The sequence below is a fragment of the Mytilus trossulus genome, chromosome 7 (assembly GCF_036588685.1).
Source record: "Mytilus trossulus isolate FHL-02 chromosome 7, PNRI_Mtr1.1.1.hap1, whole genome shotgun sequence".
Taxonomy (NCBI): domain Eukaryota; kingdom Metazoa; phylum Mollusca; class Bivalvia; order Mytilida; family Mytilidae; genus Mytilus; species Mytilus trossulus.
In genome coordinates this window covers 36,923,853-36,948,037 of record NC_086379.1, presented here as the reverse complement: position 1 = coordinate 36,948,037, position 24,185 = coordinate 36,923,853, and the positions used below count along the sequence as shown (strand labels likewise).

Sequence of the window (24,185 nt, the reverse complement as noted above, 5' to 3'; positions counted from 1 at the left end):
TAATAAAATATAGAATGCAGAGTTTTAAAATAACAAAAATTAAAGTTGCAAAACTTTTAAAAAGCTGTATTAAAAAGGGAGTAGGTGTGTTACAGAATTAATAAGCTTATAAAATGAAGTATTACAAAATAATATGGGTTTTGGTTTAAAATGATTAAAATGCTAAACAAATATTTGAAACTTTTCAACTAGAAGGCCTTTCAAATATCATCATGGAGACTTTAAGGCCAAAAGAAGGGGAAACTTTCAATTCTATTTGTACATTCAAAAGTGCATATTTCTGAAATATAATATATGCCAGGAAATTAAAAGTTTCCAATTATACACTTGTATACAATTCTGAAATAGATTTGTTTGTTTAAACAGATATTGTTCTCTAGATATCGCTATTAATTATCTAGTTGGTTATTGTCTATATTCCATATTTGTTGATAAAAAATCAAGCTAAACGATAAATTCATTAATATGCTTAAATATATTGTTACATGAAGGCCTTTTGTAGGATGGAGAGAGAAAAAGGACAAAAAATATAAAGAAAAGAGTATAATGGGTGCTAAAATATAAACATAGATTAGAGAAAATTACTTTAAAAATTAACCCCCTCCCCCCAATTCAGGCCCTCTTACATTATGGCTCCTCAATTACCTTTTTTATCTTTTTATTATATGTTTTGTTTTGTGTCGCCTCAACTTTATTACAAATCTATTAAAATAAGTACAAATTTCCGCCAAAATTAAAGTAAAATAGTAACTGTATCCAGGGACCAAAAACTATTAATATGTAACAGTTCAAACTGTATCACAACTTGTACTTTTTGAAACTGTTAAAAAAAAAAAAAGCACAGAGAAATAAACATACATTTATATTTACATGATATACATTAATTGATAAAAGATAATTTGTATTAATGTATAATTGCATGATTTTTCAATCATGTTTATAATCAACATGCAATTTATAGTCTATTCAGAAATAAATTATTTTTTGTATTAATCTATATTTACAAGATTTTTCAATAATATTTTTAATCTATGCACAATACTTAGGTCTGTTGGCACTTTTCATGTTTTCTCGTACCAAAATTTGGAAATGATAAGTTGCTGGAGAAATTTCATCTACAGTAAATTCTTTTGATAAACTGAATATTCCTTGGAAATAGTTGAATTGTCCTTTTCCTATAGTTGGACATTGGTTTTGAACTGTCAAAAGTATTTCTATGTTAAAAAGTTTATGAGTTAAACTATTCATTGCTGATTTTCATTTTTTTTTCTCATAGAAATGACAATTATAGTCTTGATAACTTGGATCATACTCCATTTCAGCAATAAAAACATAATGTACAAACACTAGTTTATAAAGTGAAGCTTTTGATAAATGTTTATAATATTATGAAATGCACTAAAACCATAATGGTAAACTGTTCTAGTATTTCAATTATTGTACAATAATACTGGTCACTTTGGTTGGTCAATCTGATATCTCACTAAAGTAAAACTCTCCAGCAAGGTCAATATTGGAAATCCTTGGTTCTTCTTGAAAAATAACATTTCATTTTTAATCTCCATATTTAGCATTTTCAAAATGTAAATAATTCAACACCACCATTAGGATGATGCTGCAAAATATCAGGAACAAGGAGTTCTTAAGATGGTATATAACACTACCAGACTACAGGGAGATAACTCTGTAAAAATCACCTGCACATTTTAATCACATAAATTAAGTCAAAATTAAGCTTCTCAATGATCAAAGTTAGTGTTTGTCAAACTGCAAAATATCCAATGAAATTTATCGAATTAAGTGTGTGGTTCAAGTTTTTTGAAATTTTAATATCTTTTTCAAATGGTCAAAGTAATTATTTTGTCAAATTTTATGAAAATTAAACAATCCAAATTAATTTTAGTCAAGTTGCATGGCACCATCTTAAATGCAAAAAGAATTATATGAGGTAAAATATTATCTAAAATATGTTCAGTTATTACTCTCAAAAATCTGATTTTAAAATTTATACACTGGGAGTACTTAAAAGTTTAATAAATAAAACAATTCTTGATTGTATTCTTTAATAATATATCAAGAATCCCCTTATAACCTGAATAAAGAGTTTAACGTAGTAATTCAGACAAACAAAAGTAAATATCATTTTATAGTGTAAAAATAAAACATTCTTGGCAATAAAAGTTAAATATTTGTCTGAGTGGAAATAGTGTAAACATTTGTTACATGGAGATCACACTTCAAAGTTATAACTGCATTAAAACATCAATCTTATTATGGAAATAATGCATATATACATTAGCATAACTATAAATAAACCAATGATATTTCAATTTATTCAATATAGTTAAATGTGAAGACAGGTGAGACAACAAGCATGACAGGTATTTTCAGTAGCCTAAATTATATATTCAAGTTCACAAGTTGCAATTTAGGTCAAGAAAGGTTCCAATACTGTAAATTTAGAAACTCTTGAGTAAATTTATTTTTGGGATTTTGGAAGAATGGACAAACAGTTGGATTAATATTAGCGATTTCAATAAATGCTGCATACATAATGTTTATAGAATTTAAAATGTAAATTTGTATTTTTACCAGACATGCTAAAGTTGTGCTTTCTTTGGCAATTTTCAACTTTTTTTTTAACAGTATGTGCCAAAAACTCTTTCATCTACTAGTCCAAAAACTGAATTTCATTATATCACCCTATATGACTACATGTATATAAATTTTAGAAAATTTTCACTAGTCTGAATCAATATTTATTAATCCGGGGTATCGGACTAGTGGCTAACAGTGCAGACTGTTTAAACTTATCATCATAAGAGTTTCTGAATTTACAGTAAAAGAGTATCAAAAAGAGAAGCCATTAATTCATAAATCAAAAAGAGAACAACGCAAGCAAAGCAAAAAACAATAACACAACAAACAACAGTCTACTAAAAATTACATACCACACATCTTTATAAGGCAGATCCAAACAAATCTCACTAAAAGGCTAGTGTTATTTTTAGGTGCTCCGAAAAAATTAGTAGATTCTGCTCTACTGGGGCCATATATGTAAGGGCTATTTAAAACTTAATTTTTGAAAAATTTCAAAAACTTGAAAAATAATACTTCCAAAAAGTACTTGGAGTTTGTATAAATATAAGGGGTTGAAGTTTGTTGCATTTTGTTTTTTTGTTCGTTGTTTAATCATACATAGAAATCAAGTTTGTTTGTCTCTCTGATTTGCATTGTTTTAAATTTTGTTTTTTAGGTGCCTTTCATTGCTTACAAACCCTGTTTCTCATTGTTGAAGGCTTTTATGATGACCTATTGTTTCTTACATATTTACTAGGTACATAATTTTTTTTGGTTAGATGTTTCATTGGCAAATTATTTAAATACTTTCATATGGATTAAATGTAACATTTAGTTATCAGATGATCTGGGTACAAGTGCAACCACACTAAAAAAAATGAAATTCCTTTTACCGCATGAAAAAATATCATACAAATGTATAAGCACATTTTAACTTCATCAGGTAATGACTTTTCATCCCAGTGACATAACACAAAGTTAAACATCCTACATGTCTCAAGTATAGAAAATTGGAAGAAACTCTTAATCCGCAATATATGCACACCTTTAGTATATATAAATGAACAAATAATCTGCGTAAAATTTAGGTTGAAACTGTACGAGAAACCCAGACAACCCCAGCACTTTGTTTGCATAAATATTATAAAGAATTACAAACTGACAAAGTTCAATATTCTGTAAAATTTAGTGGAAAATTAAAGAAAATCAAGAACTGGAAATAATATGCACTTTAAGCTGCTATCTGTCACCAAGGTTCCTCCAGAGCACTGTTAAATAAGGGGGAGCTAACTCATATGTGCTGGAACCAAGGGACAGGGGGTCAGTCTATCGCTAGACTTAATGTTCTGATAGGCATAGCTAAAACGCAAGGAAGGTTTTCATAATTTAATTACTGTAACAATTTAAACGAATGATGATAACAAATCAATTAGTAAACAATTCCAAATAATAATAATAATCTAATTAAAGTACAAAGTATCAAATCTAAATATCAAGTCCAAAGTAAAAACTATTTCTCCTTAAAATGTAAAATATAAAATAAAATGCCAAAATTACTAAATCATAAAATATACTTAATCTCAAATTCAAAATGTAAAGTCTTAAAATAAAAGTTTCTCAAAAGTATTTTCTAAAGTTAAATTTATGAGTCAGAGATAAATTTAGTCTCACACTACACAGTCAACTGGTAGACTGGTAGACAGTCTTATAGGGCCAGTATAATGACATGAGTAGTGTGAGGTTACGCTTCCGAAACACTGACTGTTATCTTAAAAATTCCCAAAAATAAAAGGTGAGTCAAAAATACATTTTTGTCTAAACACTACAAAGTCAACTGGTAGACTGATCGACAGTCCTACAGTACCAGTATAATAGACTTAAGAAGTGAAAGGTTTGGTTTCCGAAAGGTGACTGATTTTCCTAAATTTCACAACGCTATTTATATTAAAACCAAATATAAATCAATATGACTCGACATGTAGATATTACTCTCATTAACAAAAAATAGACATTAATTAACAAAGCCTAATCCTATAATGTTTTGATTACAGCTTTGATAAAAAAACGTAAACTTTCCAAGTGACATATGCTAATTACAATTAGTCTTTCAAAATTAAGTGCTTTGAGCAAACTGTGACATTTCAAGTACTAATGCCACAGCATAGGTAAAATTAATTAAACAGATTAATTAAAACTTTTACAAAATACAAACATTAAATTTTCTTTCATAAATTAAAACATTTTTTTATCCAAAATAACACTAACACAAATTTAAGCCAAATAACACACCATGACATATTCCCCCCTACTCCAATATGTTTGTCCCCAAACATGATATATACATTCACATATTAACATCTTAAAAATAGTCTTTATACACTCCAATAAACTATATATAACCTGGCGCCAAAATATATACTGATAATATATAGCAACAACTATGTATTTCAACTTGCTAGCTCCCAGCAACCTATATTCCATGTGTTTAACAGATGAAAAATAAAATAACATTCTAGTAATCCAAAATTCAAATTGATGTAGTGAAAAGAACCAACAGGCGTGCACTCCTACTAATTCCTAGAACCACAAAAAAATAAAGATAGAAACTGATTGTTTTTCTAAATCCTGCTGTCTTGGAAGGTTGCTATGGTATTACATAATAAGCACCATCATGATACATGTATTCACAAATTTCTAAATGATCTGAGTTGGTAATGTCAAAGTTCTGTTCTTGTAAACTGTTTTTGCTTTGTTGTTTCACAAAAGTTCAATCCTATAAATAAGCTCTAGCAAGTAATGTTCAAAATTATTAATTTCTGGTAAGATGTCCAAAAGTTAAAGCACTTTTTCTCCGATTATTGCAAACACCTGTCGAAGGACACCTATTGCATCCTTGCTCCTTGATCCGTGCACTGCTGCAGTGGCGCCTAGATGACGCAACTGACGTCGACTGATACAGCTCCAAGATGGTCTACTGTCAAATAAACAGCTCACTCTATGATTCTCCAGTCCAATCTACACAAAGCTCCTCTCCACTATTGTAGTAAACTGGAAACCCGCTGTTCCTGGTATTACACTGGATAGCCTGGCACATCTGTCTTTTTGGCAGCACCATCCTTTTGAAATCCTTTTTCTACCCATGATGATATTTCTATTCCAATTACCAAACTGAAACTTAAAGTATTTTTGTCAGTATATTGTTTATGTTCTATTCTCTACCTTAAGTTACTCATCATATTCTATTAATTACGCAAATAAAATCTCTCCTGAACTAAATGTTAAATTCTCTCTACTATGAGTCAAATTTCCAGATCGTATAAAATTATTTGCACAAGTACAGTTTCTCCTGAACTGAATTTTAACTCCTGTAAAGTGTTTGCACAAACAAATATTTATTTAAAGTTAACAGATTCACACCAAGAATCAACATACATCTATACTTTTCACTTAAAAGTTATTAAAGTGTATTATAATAGGCAAGATGTACTTATCTTTTAGTTATGTGTTGTTTAATCCTCAACTTGTCTCTCCTGCTACTGGTTCTCTCTTCCTCTCATAGTCTCTCCTGCTGTTGTCTCAATTTTGAAATTTTAAGTTTTAAATAATTTTGAATGAATTTTGCCAACCTACATTCTAGCTATGCAGTTTCAGAATCTAATTTGAATCATGCCCGGGTCCTCCACCATATCTGTCACCAAGGTTCCTCCAGAGCACTGTTAAATAAGGGGGAGCTAACTCATATGTGCTGGAACCAAGGGACAGGGGGTCAGTCTATCGCTAGACTTAATGTTCTGATAGGCATAGCTAAAACGCAAGGAAGGTTTTCATAATTTAATTACTGTAACAATTTAAACGAATGATGATAACAAATCAATTAGTAAACAATTCCAAATAATAATAATAATCTAATTAAAGTACAAAGTATCAAATCTAAATATCAAGTCCAAAGTAAAAACTATTTCTCCTTAAAATGTAAAATATAAAATAAAATGCCAAAATTACTAAATCATAAAATATACTTAATCTCAAATTCAAAATGTAAAGTCTTAAAATAAAAGTTTCTCAAAAGTATTTTCTAAAGTTAAATTTATGAGTCAGAGATAAATTTAGTCTCACACTACACAGTCAACTGGTAGACTGGTAGACAGTCTTATAGGGCCAGTATAATGACATGAGTAGTGTGAGGTTACGCTTCCGAAACACTGACTGTTATCTTAAAAATTCCCAAAAATAAAAGGTGAGTCAAAAATACATTTTTGTCTAAACACTACAAAGTCAACTGGTAGACTGATCGACAGTCCTACAGTACCAGTATAATAGACTTAAGAAGTGAAAGGTTTGGTTTCCGAAAGGTGACTGATTTTCCTAAATTTCACAACGCTATTTATATTAAAACCAAATATAAATCAATATGACTCGACATGTAGATATTACTCTCATTAACAAAAAATAGACATTAATTAACAAAGCCTAATCCTATAATGTTTTGATTACAGCTTTGATAAAAAAACGTAAACTTTCCAAGTGACATATGCTAATTACAATTAGTCTTTCAAAATTAAGTGCTTTGAGCAAACTGTGACATTTCAAGTACTAATGCCACAGCATAGGTAAAATTAATTAAACAGATTAATTAAAACTTTTACAAAATACAAACATTAAATTTTCTTTCATAAATTAAAACATTTTTTTATCCAAAATAACACTAACACAAATTTAAGCCAAATAACACACCATGACAATTATCATGATTATATAAAAATTCTCGCTTGAAAACTTTGAAAGAGCAAGCAAAGCAAAGTTTGACAAACCGTATACAATAAATAAATAATTTCACCAAAAATGAAAAAGTTCAATAGCCTGTAATTTTTTGGATAATTTAAAATATAAAAAATCCCAATGATATTTACAAACCTTCTACATTTGTACAACCGGCATATTAAAAGTTCTGGGACAGGGAGAAAATAAAATGCTACCAATCAATTTGTCACCAGGACAAACAAATAATAAAAATACATTCACAAGAGATAACAACACCATCCAAAAGCATTGATTTAAGGGTATACATCAATGAGATAGCACAAAACAGCAAAATACACACACATATACAAACACAACATACATGTACAGCTGCTATAATGTATGCTGCTGGATCCATCATATAACAAGCTTAGTAGACCAGGGGCCCATTGGAGGCTTCCAGGAAGGTCATTGGTTTTTTTTCTCTCCATTGCTTGCTTTTATATATCATTCCTGAACATGCCAAATCCTGAAGTATGTTTACTACATGTATCAGAGATTTTAATTTTTACTTTTTAAATTATATTTCAATAAAATATCAGTGTAGAGTTTCTAAAACAATTTGTGTTCATGATGTTTGTTATACTTAAAATTTAGTTTGGGAAGCCAAATATAGATATAGGAAGATGTGGTATGAGTGCCAATGAGACAACTCTCCATTCAAGTCACAATTTACATGATTTATATAACTAAACCATTATAGGTAACTATTTTACATGTTAATATAATTGATATTGTGTAGATAGCTTTGCCTCTGCTCAGTAGATCTAAGCAGTAGACATTATTTATGCACTCATACAGGCATTGACAGGTATGATCTAAATAAGCTAAAACACAAGCCAGAAAGAACATCAAGAGAGAAAAATACAAGAAAATACTCTCCAAACTATAAGATCTTGAAAGCTTTAATTTGCATAGCGCCAGGGGTTTGATCACTCAAGATAACTTACATATATACTTTGCTTGCTCCATATTTTTTCTTGAAGTAACATCCTGTCAAAACATAAAAAAAATCCAATAGGACTGAATAAGGGCTAAATTAGATTAAATTAACTTTTTTGTTGGCCACATTTTTTGACATTTTTTCTCATAAGAAATTCTGTGATGAAAATAGCCAGATACATGTAGGTAGAATATCTAACCTCCAATTGTAATGATTGTCAAATGATAAAACCATTAGATTTTTGATTTGACTATTTGTTTATACATGTATGAATAACGACTTTTGACTCATACATTGTACATTGTAAGCTTATACATTTAAATTTTTGACTCATAAGTTCATTTTTTAATTTAATTACATGTGACCCACTTTGTGGTAGGATATTCTGGTATTCGGTTAAGTAAACAATTTGAAAAAGTAAAATAAATCATCATGCTTACAATGTACAATGATGTATACTGTTTTCATTTTAAGGAAAAAACTAACTGTTTTATGTTGTTTATAAACATGATAAACAACAAAACCATTCGAAAAAAACAGTTAAATTTTCCCCAAATTGCACCAATTGTAGCTTGATTTTACTTACATGTAATAAGGAGGTAAAGTGGCAAAATCTGTAAGCTGTGACAGTGTATAACAATTTTTTAATTGTACACTAGAAAGGTAATATGCATGTATTTTGTCCCATCTATAGATTAAAATGAAACTGAGAGATACAGAATATCATAAATTTTAGTATATGCTTCACTAACTATAATGTATAATCTGGAGTGCAAAATTTGAATTTATTTGGCCGTAAAAATTGTGCAACAGTGACAGTGTTCATGGTGTTATTACAATGTAGTTGTACAAATTTTAAATCACGTGTTACATTATCATGATTATGGTCTAATGGTTAATTAATCATGGTATGATATTTTTTTAGTAGACCATAGTCAGTTGTTTAGTATATGTATATATAAACTTAAATTATAATGCTAAATGTACATTTATTTATCAATGCTACTCCAAACACTTCAAAACAAGAAAATAAGATATATATACTGAGTGTCTAAAATGCTTTGTAACTGAACATTGCTAACACTTTGGAGACTTGTGCAATATTTGATATTTTTCATGCAAATTCAAAATTCAAGCAGTTAGTATCACCACAACACAAAATGCATAATGCTGAAAAGATGTTTTAAATCAAACATTGACTTGTACAATTACAAAGGGTACATTTTCAAATACACATCTATTAAGTCACTTGTTTTGCAAAGAAGTGACATCACAGAAGAAACACAAATAAATAAAGATAGAAACTTAAAAGTAGCATTGTAAAAAAGTAATAATAAAGCAATAAATGGCAACATACAAGTACTTCAGAGAGGGACTCCATACAGAGTTTTATATTAGTTTCAAGTATAAATTGCATGTTTTATATTGTCTACGGAAATATAAACTGGCATTTGACTAATAAATTATAATTACTTTGTGGTGACAAGGGCTGCATTTGAAGTCTAGAGGGGTACACGTTGCAGTGGTATCATGCTGTTTATTTTTCCCACACAGGAAATGCACAATTATAGTTAATCCCCAAATCAAATTCCGGATACCGATATTTTTCCGGACTTAACTTAACTCTTCAATAGAAAATTCATCTTTACAAGAGAACTGACAGGACAATATGACAAACCATCGTATTTTGATACACAACAAAATTATTTTAAAGATTAATTTCTCAACGGCAGTGCCTTGTAAGGAGCTAATGACCAAAACGCACATACAAAATAGTCATGCCAAGTCACTGAGGAGCTTGTAATTCAGTGTTTGTCGTTTGTTTATGTGTAACATATTTGTTTTTCGTTAAATTTTTTTACATAAACAGAGCCGTTAGTTTTCTCGCTTGAATTGTTTTACATTGTCTTATCGGGGCCTTTTATAGCTGACTATATGCGGTATGGGCTTTGCTCATTGTTGAAGGCCGTACGGTGACCTATATATAATTGTTAATGTTCGTGTCATTTTGGTCTTTTGTGGATAGTTAATTGTCTGATTGGCAATCATACCACATCTTTTTTATATGATCAATCTTAGGTAAAGTTGGATCTTACTGTTTCGAAATAATTGCTTACTACGTAAACTGGACCCCTGTTGTGTTCACTTATTGCTACACTGCGTGCGAAGCCTTAGATAGAACGGCAGACCAGTTTACTTACTACGTAGATAGTAGTCCCTTTTAAAATTGTTATACGATTATGAGTGATGTATCCATATTTTGACTATTTTATTTATTAATTGTGTCTGTCTATTTAACGCATCAATGTAAATATAACGGAATTTCAGTGATGAGACTGTCATTAAAGTGAGAGGGTTAGCGCTATAGAACCAGGTTTAATCCATTATTTTCCACATTTGAAAATGCCTGTACCAAGTCAGGAATGTGACAGTTCTTGTCCATTTGTTTTTGATGCGTTTTTTTATTTGATTTTGCCATGTGATTATGGACTTTCCGAATTGATTTTCCTCTAAGTTCAGTATTTTTGTGATTTTACTGTTTTCCAACAGTTCTAAACAGTGGCGGATCCAGGGGGAGGTTTCTGGGGTTTGGAACCCCCCTTTTTTTGCAAATCAATGCATTTGAATGGGGACAAATGGTTGGACCCCCATCCCCCTTTCTTAAAATGGCTGGATCCGCCCCTGCTACCTATGACATATACTGACTTAGGTCTTATGTCGTTCTAAAAATGCACTTTTCCAAGTACTTCACCTGTCAATATTCTGTTTCAAGCTTATATCATTGATTAATTACAGTTTGAAGTTCGTATAATTCGAATACTTACAATTTTTAAATTTGGTTCAGCATTGGTTGTGTAGTAACTCCGCTGTCTTAGTTCATTGTAACCTTTTTAGATCTTCTTTTAATGTATTTGGATATAGTCCCTATTGTGAACAGTGTATAACTTGCATTTTTTGTACACTTTCCCAATTAATTTCTTGATATTTAAGGCATGAAATATTAAGTAGGGGGGTGAAGTTACATATTAAAAAAATGGGTGATGAATCTTTATGTTAAGTAGTGATTTGGTCCAGTTAAAAAAGGTCATATTTTAGTACATCTGAAGCTGCCAAACTGAATTTTAGACCCCCTTATCACAGAATTGTCTGACGTTGCGCGCGATGTTCGTGCCTATAAGCGTAACAGACGTTATCGCTAAAATCGGACGTTTTTATGATTCAGACGCTACAAAAATACTTCTAGATTAAGTAACGTTTATAACAATTCTATTATAATGATATGTATTCCCAATACAATAAATATCGTCACTTTAGTTTTAGCAAACAATTTGACCTCTTTTAAAATAATTCATTTTGATGTAATTCTAATACAGATAAAACGAGAGCTGTGGACACGATCATCTCCCCTTTCCCCCTCAAATTATTAGGATTATCTCAAGAAAAAATTGTCAGACTACATTATTATTTTTTATGCACAACCTATACACACAGTATACTACACTAATGTAAAGTTTCATTGAAATCCAATAAACGTTTAAGAATAAGTTGCACTTACATAACAAGACTATATGTAATACCCTATACATTGTAATAATTAGCGAAGCCATTTAACTCCCTGCATGACCATCTTTAACAAGTATACTACAACTACATCACGTTGTGTCAAGTTCATTAGTATCCATAAAGTAATTTACAAGGATAACCACTAACAAGGAAAATTGACAGACAGAAGGACATGGTGGTTCCGGCAAAGCCCGACACTTTTTTTGTGGAGGGATATTACTACAGAAGAAAGAAATTTTAAATAATAACTTTATTGTGCTCCTTCCATTTCATCCAATACTGATAAAATGTCAAGATGTGTAGTTTCCGGAAGAGTAACAGTTCCACGCGTCGAACATTGAAGAGTTGGTGAAATGTAAATAACAGATGCAATGGAAATGATGGAATGTTTCTTATCCAATAGTTTATACGACAACAGTTTTTTTGTTTAGTCAAAGTATAAACCACGAACAACTTTGGATCCCTTTACGTAAGTTACGCCCCAATCATCAGTGGTGTCCTTTTTAAGAGTTTCGGGGCAAGCATCTGCTTTAAAAAGGTAATAATTTGAATCTGCTTCATCAGTGTATACTGCCAGTATTGTGCCAAGTGTAATCAGGTCTTCCATTTCATAATTTTCCGTGGATTCTTCAGGACCCGAATGGCGGGTTCGGTTGTTATCGACAACTATCGGTATGGTCGCCTTACTCCCAATGGAATTATTCGTGCAGCCTTTGTAAGTACCAACCAAACAGTTTTCGCAAGAATAACATGACAGGTACCTAACTGTCAAATTAGCATCGTTCAAAGAAGAAAAAACTTGATGAAGACTTCTAATACCAGGAACGGGTTTAAAAGATATTGTGTCACGATCTATACTCTCGACATATCTAAATATTCGGCGCTTACAATACAATGACTTAGTGTCCTTTAAATGTTTCTCGCAATATTTAAAAAAATCGTCCGCAGATTGTATTATTTCCTTCCCGCGAAAAACAGCCATGTCTACTTGATTCTTTAAAAAGCCACCGGCTGCGTCCTGAGGTCCCTTGGCGTGCGAAGTTTCGAAATAATTTCGAATGAAAAGTTCATATCCGTGTTTGGAACAAATGTCGGTTAACATTCCAAAACAATTTCGTGACTTATACTGAACCGGACAACCGTCAGTAAACTCATGAATAACTTTAACATCATATTGAATCAAATCTAAATACTCCTTGACAAGGGTTTGAACTTTTTGGGTAAAAAATTGGTCATGTTTCTCATCCGGGCTTATTACAAAAAAATGCTCAGTAATAATACATGGAATATCCGGCAAACTTTCTATTCCGTCTACCTCCAAAATTGCATGTCGATAAATTACGGACACATGAATAGATACCTCGGTGCGCTGAAAATAAGCCTTGTTGAAGTTCAAATTTTTCTTGGCAACCGTAGTTTTCGGAATAGTCATGAATTATTATGCAGTGATTTGGTAATAAGTTTTCTTTCAAACATTTAAGTTGTGCATTTTGCCACTGTGCACGGAACTGATGTCCTGCAAATTTTTCTAAAAGTTGTCTTAAGTAATTAAACATTTCACCCGGTTTAGTGCATTTTCTGACAAGAGTAAGTTTTTTCTTTGAATTCACCGTGATATATTCGTACCGTTCCCAAGATACATTGGGAGCATCATCCGAAACATTCAACTCTTCGTCCGTAAATTTTAATAACGAAAGTCCACATTTACTACATTCACGATCTAAACATGCCTTCGAGTAAGAATTATTAACCTGATCCTTATCACATAGAGTAGCAACGGCGATATCTGTCAGGTGTTCATAAATAGGGTATACGTTTTTCTCGAAATCTAAAATGTTCGGAATCGTGTATTTTTTTCTAAACTCCATTGTTTTTGAAAACAAAGTTCTTGCTTCTATGTGGTAGCGACAACAGCAGGTAACACGATCTTTTGGTCTTGCTGACCGAACAAAATACGGCTTCAATCTCTCAAATGTTCTTTGGTTCATTTTTATGTTGGGATTATTTATACAAAAGTCATTGAACACTTCAGTTTGAGATTTATCAAGTATATAAATAGGATGTTTTAAAAATTGTTTGGGACCAATACGGATACGCTTCGTGTCATTTTTGTTTCCAGACGGACGAGATGTATTAGGATCTGTCCAAAAATTGTACGCGATTTTCTTTACATCGTTAGTAATAGCATCTTTCCTCGTTTTTCTCTCAATGTATGTCCAACATGACTTTTCAGAACTAAATATTTGGGTGCGTACTCTCTTTGCTTTCGATATCCGTTTTAGGGGTAGTCCCAACTTTCTTGAAAGCAAAGTTTTCTTTCGTTCTTTAGTTATGTTTTTACCACTTGTGCTTGCTACGATTACACTTAATGCAGTTCTTGCCGAATCAGATCTTGAAAATTTTGCCTTGTCGACTATCTCTTTGAGATCATTTAGAACAGCATTGCCAAGTTGAATGTCTCTTTTTTCTTCTGGCGTAACAACAAACTTTAATTTTTCAAGCGATTGAACAGTTGGGGATTGTTTATTGTCTAAATACGTGGCCATTACTGCTACTCTTTTCTTCGGTGTTGTAGGGAGTGCACTTTTCATTGCCTTTACAGCCCTGCTTTTTTCCATCTTATTCGAAAACGTATTTTTAATGTCATTTATAGTGTGAATAGCGGAATCTTTATTTTGAGTTTTCCTATATTTTCTTTTCCTTTCAGTTTTATAAAATCTTTTATCAGCTTTTATCTTCCTTTCTTTTCTTTTTCTCTTGGCCGCGGAAGTATCGGAATAACCACAACTGTGACATTTTTGTTTTAATGCATTGATTCTCTTGTTTTTCTTCATTTCGTATTTTTGTTTACACCTTTCTCTGTTTTTCTGTGCCTTTTTCTCCTTCCACATTTCAAATCTCAAAGCAGACGTGCTTTTGTTAACTGCAAATTAAAATCATTACCAAAAAATTATGATTGAGTTTTGAAAAATGGAACGCGTGTTAAAAAAGCCTCTTTAGCGCTAAAAGATAAAAACGCATAAAAGAAATGCTCAAACTATTACGCGCCCACGTTTTACTTGTTTTAAAAAAAATTGAAAGTTTTGCTACCAAATTAAAATTTGCGGGCAAAATAAAACATGCAATCTGTTCTGCGTCGAGGGCAACACTTATTAATATCGCAGAATAACAAAAAGGATCGGAAAATCAGTAACATAAAGATAAATCATACCGTAGCTTAAAAAGTCTCTCTCTATATATTTATAGTTTTAAAATGCATGCACCGACAATCGACTAAGTTGTGCGCTTGTTCAATGTGTTTTCATGGAGCCGTGTATTTTGTTGTTTTCACAATTCGAAACGACGTCAGGTTGCCGGCCGTTATAAATTTAATGCGTGTGACATCTTTTTCACCATTTTTCAAACATATTTTATTCGGAAAGTACGAATGCTATGGAGATCAATATAGGTATTTTGGAAAGACTAGAAAAATAACATTTCTATATTAGAATGCCACTGTCGACAATCCAGTGCAAAACGAAACCTAGTTAGCTTTAATTACGACTGTACGCAACGTATATGCAAAAAAATGAACGTGTGACATTTTTTCACCAAATTTTAAAATGTACAATCTTTTTTGTTTTTGTGTTTAAACGATTTTGCTTTTGAAATTAATTAATTACAGAAAAACAACATTATACTAGCTTTATCAATTTCTCACCTGATGACATCATTTATCCGTATTTTTGGACTGTTTTCGATGAATTAGCTTCGGAAATGGAGATAGGACACAATGCAACTTTGCCGATTTGCCTGGCGAAACAGAATATGACGTCAGAAGCCGCCATTCAAATACGTCATAAAGTATTGCCATTTCATGGCGATTCGCGGCAAAAAAAATATTAAGAAAATCGATAAAAAAAAGGAGGCGAAAAGAAGGTTTATACTTCAGTTTTCATCGTCAAATGTTACCCGGGACAACCCATTTTTAACAAAAAACCCAGAATCGAATGCTTATCAACTCGAAAATAATGCGTTTTATATTGTTTTAATGGAGATAAATGAACAAGGACGTTTATATCCAGCAAATTGATATCTTTTTTCTAATTAAAATACGTTTTTTTCTGCACCTACAGAGCAGTTTTACTCACGGAACATGCATAAAACGTAAAAGGTAGGAACATCGCGCGTAACGTAGATATATTTTGAGTTAGTGCTGATAGAAGTTTCTATAATTTTGATATTAATTGTCCCACTAGTACGTAGTACACTTCACTGTAAAAATCTTTTTGAGAAAGAGAAGGTGCGATTTTTTTTTTATTTTTATTTATTGTTTTAAAGAAATGCAGTACGAAATAACTGTGTTATCTGGCAATTATTTTTTGACTTAGGGAGCGGTTATTTGCACATTGAGGGGTGGATTAACAGTTCCTCTCTTTGTGATCTTAAACTAGTACAACTTCAAACAATAATTTAATCGTGTCCGATCTGAAGTGAAGTAATATTGATTGTAAAGATCTATAAATGCCCTACAGATATGTTTCTATCTATGAATTGTACGATTGGAATTTAGATATAGTTTAATTTGTAATTATCAAATCAATCTTTATTTTATGACAAAAGGTGAACAAGACGTTATGATTTCAGATTGATTGAAAAGCATTTTAAAATAAGGTTGTATTTATTAGGGTTTTTATTGATTTTATATTCTTATTCCCAAGTATCAAATGTCTGCTTACAGCTAAAAACTCTCTTATAAGTTTGCAAGTTTGTTAATCTTGTCTCAATCCTATTTAAACGAAAACAGAAAATTTAATTGGATGTATACAATTGTAACGATTTAAATGTTTAACCGGCACTTAAATAAATATTTAAAATGGAAAATGGAAACGTGTAACGTGTAAAGGCGACAACAACCCGACTAAACATAAGAAAATAGCCCAATACCACCAATGGGCCTTCAACACACCGAAATAATCCCGCACCCGAATGCGGGCTTCACCTTGTTACTAAACAAAAGTGGTGGGTATTAAATCCGAGAAAATGAACGCTTTAATTGTAAAGTATAGCAACAATAAACTATAAAGAACACACTCTTCAATGAATTTCCCCCTTCAAAACAACTCGCTTCTTTATACTATTTACTTAATAATCTACAACAATTCAAAACAAAAGGATTGTGCCTTATGCTAATAGGTCTACGAATTTGAATGCACCCATACCATTTTATTAGACGGACGTCCCTATAGTTAGCTATGTGCTTTAGTACTGGTGACACGTAGCAATTTACGGGGGGGGGGGGGGGGGATCATAAAATTTATTATCAGTGAGTCAGTTGTTATTGCAGCAAGTTCAACACATCAACTTTTGCGCGATGGTTAAATTTGTGAATGGACATATTTCGCCTTGCGCATCACTAGTGTTTGCTTTTCGCGTATGGACAATTTTGGCGCATTAAGCGTTACCCCGTACAGTATATACTATTGATATACTTAAAATGAAAAAAAAACTATGCTCAACTGTGTTTTCCATTGGGGAATGGTTTATAATTGTTCGATATAGTTTTTCTATAAAGATATTTCTTATATGAAATGCTTTCAAAATAATAGATTTGTTTTAAAGAGTTTATGGCCTCCATGTGGCATCATATATAGTTAATTCCCAATATGTACTGAAATGACCAGATTATATACGAATCCATCATGCATCATAAACATGTGAATTTCTTCAGGAAAAGGGGATTTGATAGACTTGAATATTATTATATGTACCATTTCTCTTCGGAAAAGTCATTTCTAAAGCCTTATCGTTGATGGCAATCACATCTGCCTACCGTTGCACTAAAAACTGCATTTTTTTTTAAATTTAAGATAGAAAGAACAATGAATTCAAAGTTTCTATAAATGTCTCCGTGGCAGGCAAATGCGGTAATTGAAAAAAAAGTAGATGGATGTGGCCTTAATTGTTTGACCAATTTGGTCATGTAGCTCTTTGCATGTTTCGGTTTATGTACATCATTTGCTTTTAGATAGTTTGTTTTCAAGCGTTCCTGGTTAGGATAAATTCAGAAAAGCGTTTCGGAAGAATACAATTTATAATGTGTTATTTTCAGTTTTTGTACGGAATGATAAAGTGAAAAAAGTAAACCAACTAAATTATAATGGAAATGAACATTCAATTAAAACGATTTTTTTAAAATTTTAACAATGCAATCACGTGCAGTACACAATTGTAAAATATATCTGTATCATATGTCCCTCATATATATCTCAAACGAACTGACAATTAAAATCCATGAATTTAATTTTACTGTCTATTATGCCTGGAGTAAAATTGCAATTTGATTCAATATCAATGCAACACTATAGCTTTTACAAAAATTTTTGTTGTAAGGAGTAAACAGATATAGAATAACAAAATTACATCATTTTCGTAAAAAAATTCAAACTAATTTAAAACAGATGTTTGAAATCTAGTTACTCTACATAATGATTGTCACTTTTATAAGCACAAGTACAACTTAACAATCTATCATAAATTTAAGACTTGTAACTTTTTCACTTTGGTGTGCATTTTTTTTATTTTGCCGATGATGTACCATTTTTAACTTTGATATACCATTTTTCGATATCGTTTCGTAGAATCGAATTACTTTAAGTATTTTCAGTCGATTGTCTTTGGCTTTAGACATTGACATAAGTTAGGTCGGGTTCTCTAGTCTTTCGTACAATGGCTGTAAAACAGTAAAGAATCCGGTTTGCCCCTCGTAAAATGGTAACACTCCAAATCCGGGTCGTCTAGTCCTTCGTATAGTTGGTTGACGTAGTTTCACACGTGTGACATTCGTCAATAACAAAATGGAATAAGCTAGGTTGTATGTTTTGATTTTAAATTAACGAAAACGATGTCTGATATCACATATATACCAACAATTACATTTTCCGGAAGCATATAAACGGAAAAAATCATATTTCACCCTTTGCAACATTTACAGGGTTTTAGAATTTAGATTTGGTGACAAGTTCAGAAATACAGCATTGTGTTTTTATCACACAGAAGAAACGATTTAGAGACAATGCAATCTAGAAAAAAATGCCGAACAAGAGACAACTTAATGATATGTACCATGATAGTCCCTTCGACTTTATTTTGTAAAAATGTGAGGGTATCTACACACAATCGATTGAAATATATGATATTTAATAATGAACAACACAACTGCTTTACCCTATGGTAAAATGTATTCCTGTAACAAGACTTAAAGCTGCGGTACATGTAACTGTATATTTCAAATTTGATTAATTTAGCAACAGTTGCAAAAAGTAAAATAACAAAAATACCGAAGTCCGATGTGAATTCAAAAAAAGAACTTCCGTAATCAAAAGGCAAAATCAAAAGCTCAAACACACCAAACAAATGGATTACAACTGTCATATTCCTGAATTGGTACAGGCATTTTCTTATGTAGAAATTGGTGGTTAGACTTAAACCTAATTGAATAGATAGCTTAACCTCTCACTTGTATGATACTCGCATACAATTCCATTATATTGACAACGATGTGTGAACAAAACAAACAGACTTAATGTTAAATGTTCTTGCATAACATATTTGTAGAAAAAAGAGCGGTGTATTATACTTTAGAATTAAAGTAGGTTCTGCTAGTAGTAAAACCGGGGTAAATAGTTGGAAAATGATTATAATGATTCTCTCTCTCTATATATATATGGGTGAGGTTGTTTGTTAGAAATGTCTCCTGTTAAACGTTAAGAGAGTTGTAACGAAGAATCTTTAATGTATTTTTTTAAGGCGATACATATGTCGTGATATTCATTTATTCAGTTTGGACGTCTGGTATAGTGATGAAAATGATCCTTTAATTTAACTAGAAGTAGACGTAAAGAAATCATATGCTGATTTTTTTTTCAATTTAAAAAAAACCACCAAAAACCTGAGACAAGATGATGCCATACGGTTTCATTTGAGCTTAATGTGTTTGTTATCAACAGGGGTGTTGGTCGATTGGTGTCAGGAAAGACAGATTAGAGTTATTATAGTAAGTGTTCACAAAACCAGATTGTGTGATAAACTTGCTAAGGTAATACTTGGTATAAGGTTTTTTTAAAGGATGAAGGCAAAAATAAACACTCAAAAATGAATAATAAAAAAGGTAAATATAATAACGCAATCGTTTATAAAATAGGATAGATAGTCATATACTATTTGATTTTACTTAAAACTATAGTCATAGCATTAAAGTCAATTTTCTGTCTGTCTCGTATCTCGTTTGTGTTCCTATTTTTGGACACGCTTTATGTTGTCGGCCTCATTTATATAGCCCGAATATGCACGAATGATAATAATTTGACGTTACGTCACGGAACGTAGATAAATTTGCATATGTTATCTCAGTATTTACTCCCACTGAATCTTTTTTTTTTATTGTTTCCTTCTTGAATGAAGATACTTCAAATTCTAATGATAACATTCCAAAAAGTATAAAAGACAAAAAAAAATCTGGTTTGTATAAAATTTAGTTTGAACATTTTTCTAAATTTTGAGAGGTTCCGTCTTGTCTGCATGTAGAAGATACAACCATTTTTTTATAACTGCCATCTCTTTATTCTTCACCTTTCAATATATCTACCGCTGATGTTTTGACAACTGACATTTTTTAAATCAAAGGTCGAAAGAAAAATTATTTCTTATTAAAAATAATTCCCCCGTGTTTTGTTGTTCCTCAGCAGCAGCTAATAACGAATTCCTTCCACGGTCCTGTCAAGTTTGTGTTTATTCAAGGATGCAGTAAATTTCCAAATCGAATTCGTGTCAATATTCATATTGAAAGAAATATCCACTTTTGTTAATTCAAAAACCATCTACTATTCGGATTCATCGGCTGTGTAATGCAAACCAGCATATATAATTAAGTAAAGAAAAATGAATTTGTATCTTTATAATCCGATTTTTCTGCATTTTTATGAAACATATTCGGTAGCTGTTATTTTGGCGACATTTTTACTGATGTGTTGAAATAACATATTCTATGTGTGCTCAAATTCAACAAGCGAATCCCTCTCATAATATTCAGTATCAAATAAGTATTGTATGTTTGTATTTCAGGAACAATCAATGAAATATAAAATCAAATTCATACTTTTTTTAAATACCAAACAATAGAGAGAATAGTTAGCAATGTTGTGTTATTGGAGGGTTCACATACCATGCAAACCCTGACAATACACATTAATCTGACAATACACATTAATCTGACAAAGAGTGACCGCAAATAAAGGTAACAGTAGTATACCGCTGTTCAAAATTCAAAAATCGATTGAGAGAAAACAAATCCGGGTTACAAACTAAAATCGAGGAAAACAACGAAACAACAGAAACACTAAAATGCAACAAAAAATAAACGACAATGCAACATACATAGAAACGAACAATTAGATAACAACTTCCATATTCCTGACTTTGTTTAAAATTAAGTATGAATATTAGTAACTTTCAGAATTTTGATTGGTTCCATTTAGTCTGCATATAGAAGATATAGTTATTCTTCACATTAAATAAAAGTTATGTGATCTGAAAAGCACTGACATTCTTTACAAGGTCGATATTTACAAATATGTTTAGTATGATAATGTTGTAAGGATTCAGGTCTAATATGCAAACATTTCAAAATTATTTTTAGTAAGTGTTTTTAAGCATATTCAGATTTTCCTAACGAAAGCGATTGTTTTAGGCAACAACAACAAAGTTGTATTTGGACCTACTAGTAACTGTTAAATGTTAAATTATAAATTTTAATTACAATACTAGTAAGTATAATTAATATTTATAAATTTCCTTTTGAACTTGCATGGTTTCGACCATCAACTAAAAGTGCAAACAAAATTAAACAAACAAGCATTTTCATAACAAATTTACCTATGATTAGTCGTCATTTTAAATTTGAGATTTGATATTAACATTGAGAAAAAGTTATTATTTTGATTAAACAAAATAAAATTTAATTTCTGCAACTTAGTTATATATTTAGAATTACAGTTAAAAAGCAGGCCTTATTTTACCAAAGCGTGTGTGTTTGTGTATGTATGTGCTTAAAAATTCTAGCTTTTTGATGTTGTATTTTCATATCATTTCAATTAAGAGGAACTAATCAAATATCAAAGGACTAGTCTGGACCGAGATTCTGGAGATACGTATAGAGTCAGGTAATTTTGGTCTCCATTTATCCCAGATCTTTCAAGATGAATAATCAAATTTGTGGCCTGCATTTCCTTTTATTATTTGTTCTTTTGAAATTTCACAAGTGATTGATGTTTCTTTCAACCTTTGGTTTACGATGTTTAATGTTTCTGATAGCATCTTTGACCAATTTTATGATAATCGTATATTTCGAACGGGGTAACTTTCCCACAGTTAATTTACAAAGGCATCAGAGAAATATTAACATGTCATTTTCAATCATCATATATATTTGTGTCGATTATTCATCTTTCTTTATGATAAAAATACCACTTTCTCTATTCCCATCATTTTTGAATTCTTAACAAAATTTATTTTTATGTTCCAATTATCATTTTCACGTTTACAAATATTAACTCCAAGTAGCATTATTAATTCGGTATTAAACGTAATTGTACATTTACGATTCAGTAGTTCCCCATTGTCATTACCTTAAATTTTCTCCCTAAAGAAATATACTTATTTCATTAAACCAACCTTTCCCCCATATAACATTCTCTTTATTTCAAGAGAAATTGTTCGATATTTGCAATATAGTTTATTACATTTAGCATCTTGCATTTAGTATTTGATTGCAAAGTTTATCTGACCAGTCAACCGTGAAGTTTTAATTTATTGCAGGTAAAAGCATACACGGGTGATTTCATACACGGAAATATTACTTTTTATATTGATATGATGAACACAAATATTAGAAAACGAAAATTTCCCATAAAATAAACATAAAATTCAAAATGTCTTAAGACGTTTTATGTTGATTGCGTTGCAAAAGATAGAAATAAAGTAGTTCGAAAAGTTCGAATCGAATGTGTACTAGTATATACAAAAATAAGAATATGTGGTATGATTGCCAATAAGACAACTCCCCATAAGAGACCAACTGACACCAAATTGATAATTGAAAGCCACCCTATGGTATTCAACTATGCGCAAACCCCATATCGCAATGTCATCTATAAAAGGACCCGAAATGCTACATGTAAAACAGCTCAAATGAGAAAACTATCAACCTCATTTATGTACAAAATTGTGAACGAAAACAAATATGATGTACATCAAAAACGACAACCAATGAATTATAGACTCCTGACCAGGGACTGACATATACAGAATGTGGCGGGTTAAAGTAGTTTGAAGACGCCAACTATCCCAGAACCCGGGACAGTGGTGTAACAGTTCAACATGCGAAAAAAAAACTACAACGATCCGTTGAAAAAGGCTTAGATTAGCTTTTCAGCTGGTGGATACAGAAATACATTTTACAAAAACACAGACGGGACGTGATAATCTGGGTACTTATAGATACCCACAACGAAATGGACACCAAATATATATATATAAAAAAAGAACATGTGGTATGATTGTAAATAAGACAACTTTTCTAGACTTCACAAGAGACCACATTATACAGAATTTTACATCTACGGGTACCATACGACCTTCAAGTACAGAGGAACATATAAATCTTAATATTTGCAAACTGATTAAGAATCGGCGTGTTGGACAAGTTTGGACACATATTAATGACTAGGGAACATTCGCAATATAAAGTGGTCCGCATATCATACATGACCACATATGTTGAAAGCTGCGATCTTATACATAGAATGGAGCATATAGCTCAATCTTTTTCGATTCCATGTTGGAATCAGATCAGTAATGTTTTTTTTATCAATCTTTCTTCTGGCGTACTAAATTATAATCTTGGTACCTTTGATTACTTTAACACCACTGGGTCGATGCCACTGCTGGTGGACATTTCGTCCCCGAGGGTATCACCAGCACAGTAGTCAACACTCCAGTGTTGACATGTATATCAATAATGTGGTCGTTTTTATAAATTTCCTGTTTACAAAACTTTGAATTTTTCGTAATACTAAGGACTTTTTTTTTTACCCCAGGCATATATTACCGTAGCCGTATTTGGCACAACGTTTTGGAATTTTGGATCCTCAATGCTCTTCAACCTTTACTTGTTTGGCTTTATACATAATTTGATATGAGCGTCACTGATGAGTCGTATGTAGACGAAACGCGCGTCTGGCGTGCTAAATTAAATCCTGAT

The 24,185-nt window shown here is 31.4% G+C and overlaps 1 protein-coding gene across 2 annotated transcripts in view; it reads right to left on the bottom strand.

Annotated features, from left to right (window-relative positions):
- Positions 1-9,899, bottom strand: part of LOC134725021 (paired box protein Pax-5-like) — a 79,993-nt gene extending 70,094 nt beyond the window's left edge. The window contains exons 1-2 of one of the 2 annotated variants that reach the window (XM_063588488.1): positions 9,797-9,894; positions 8,331-8,373 (exon numbers count right to left, since the gene is read on the bottom strand). The gene's annotated coding sequence lies outside the window, so the exon portion shown is untranslated. Of the gene's footprint in view, positions 1-8,330; positions 8,374-9,796 lie in introns of both variants that reach the window. The other variant, XM_063588487.1, reaches the window with a different exon arrangement.
- Positions 9,900-24,185: the final 14,286 nt, after the last annotated feature.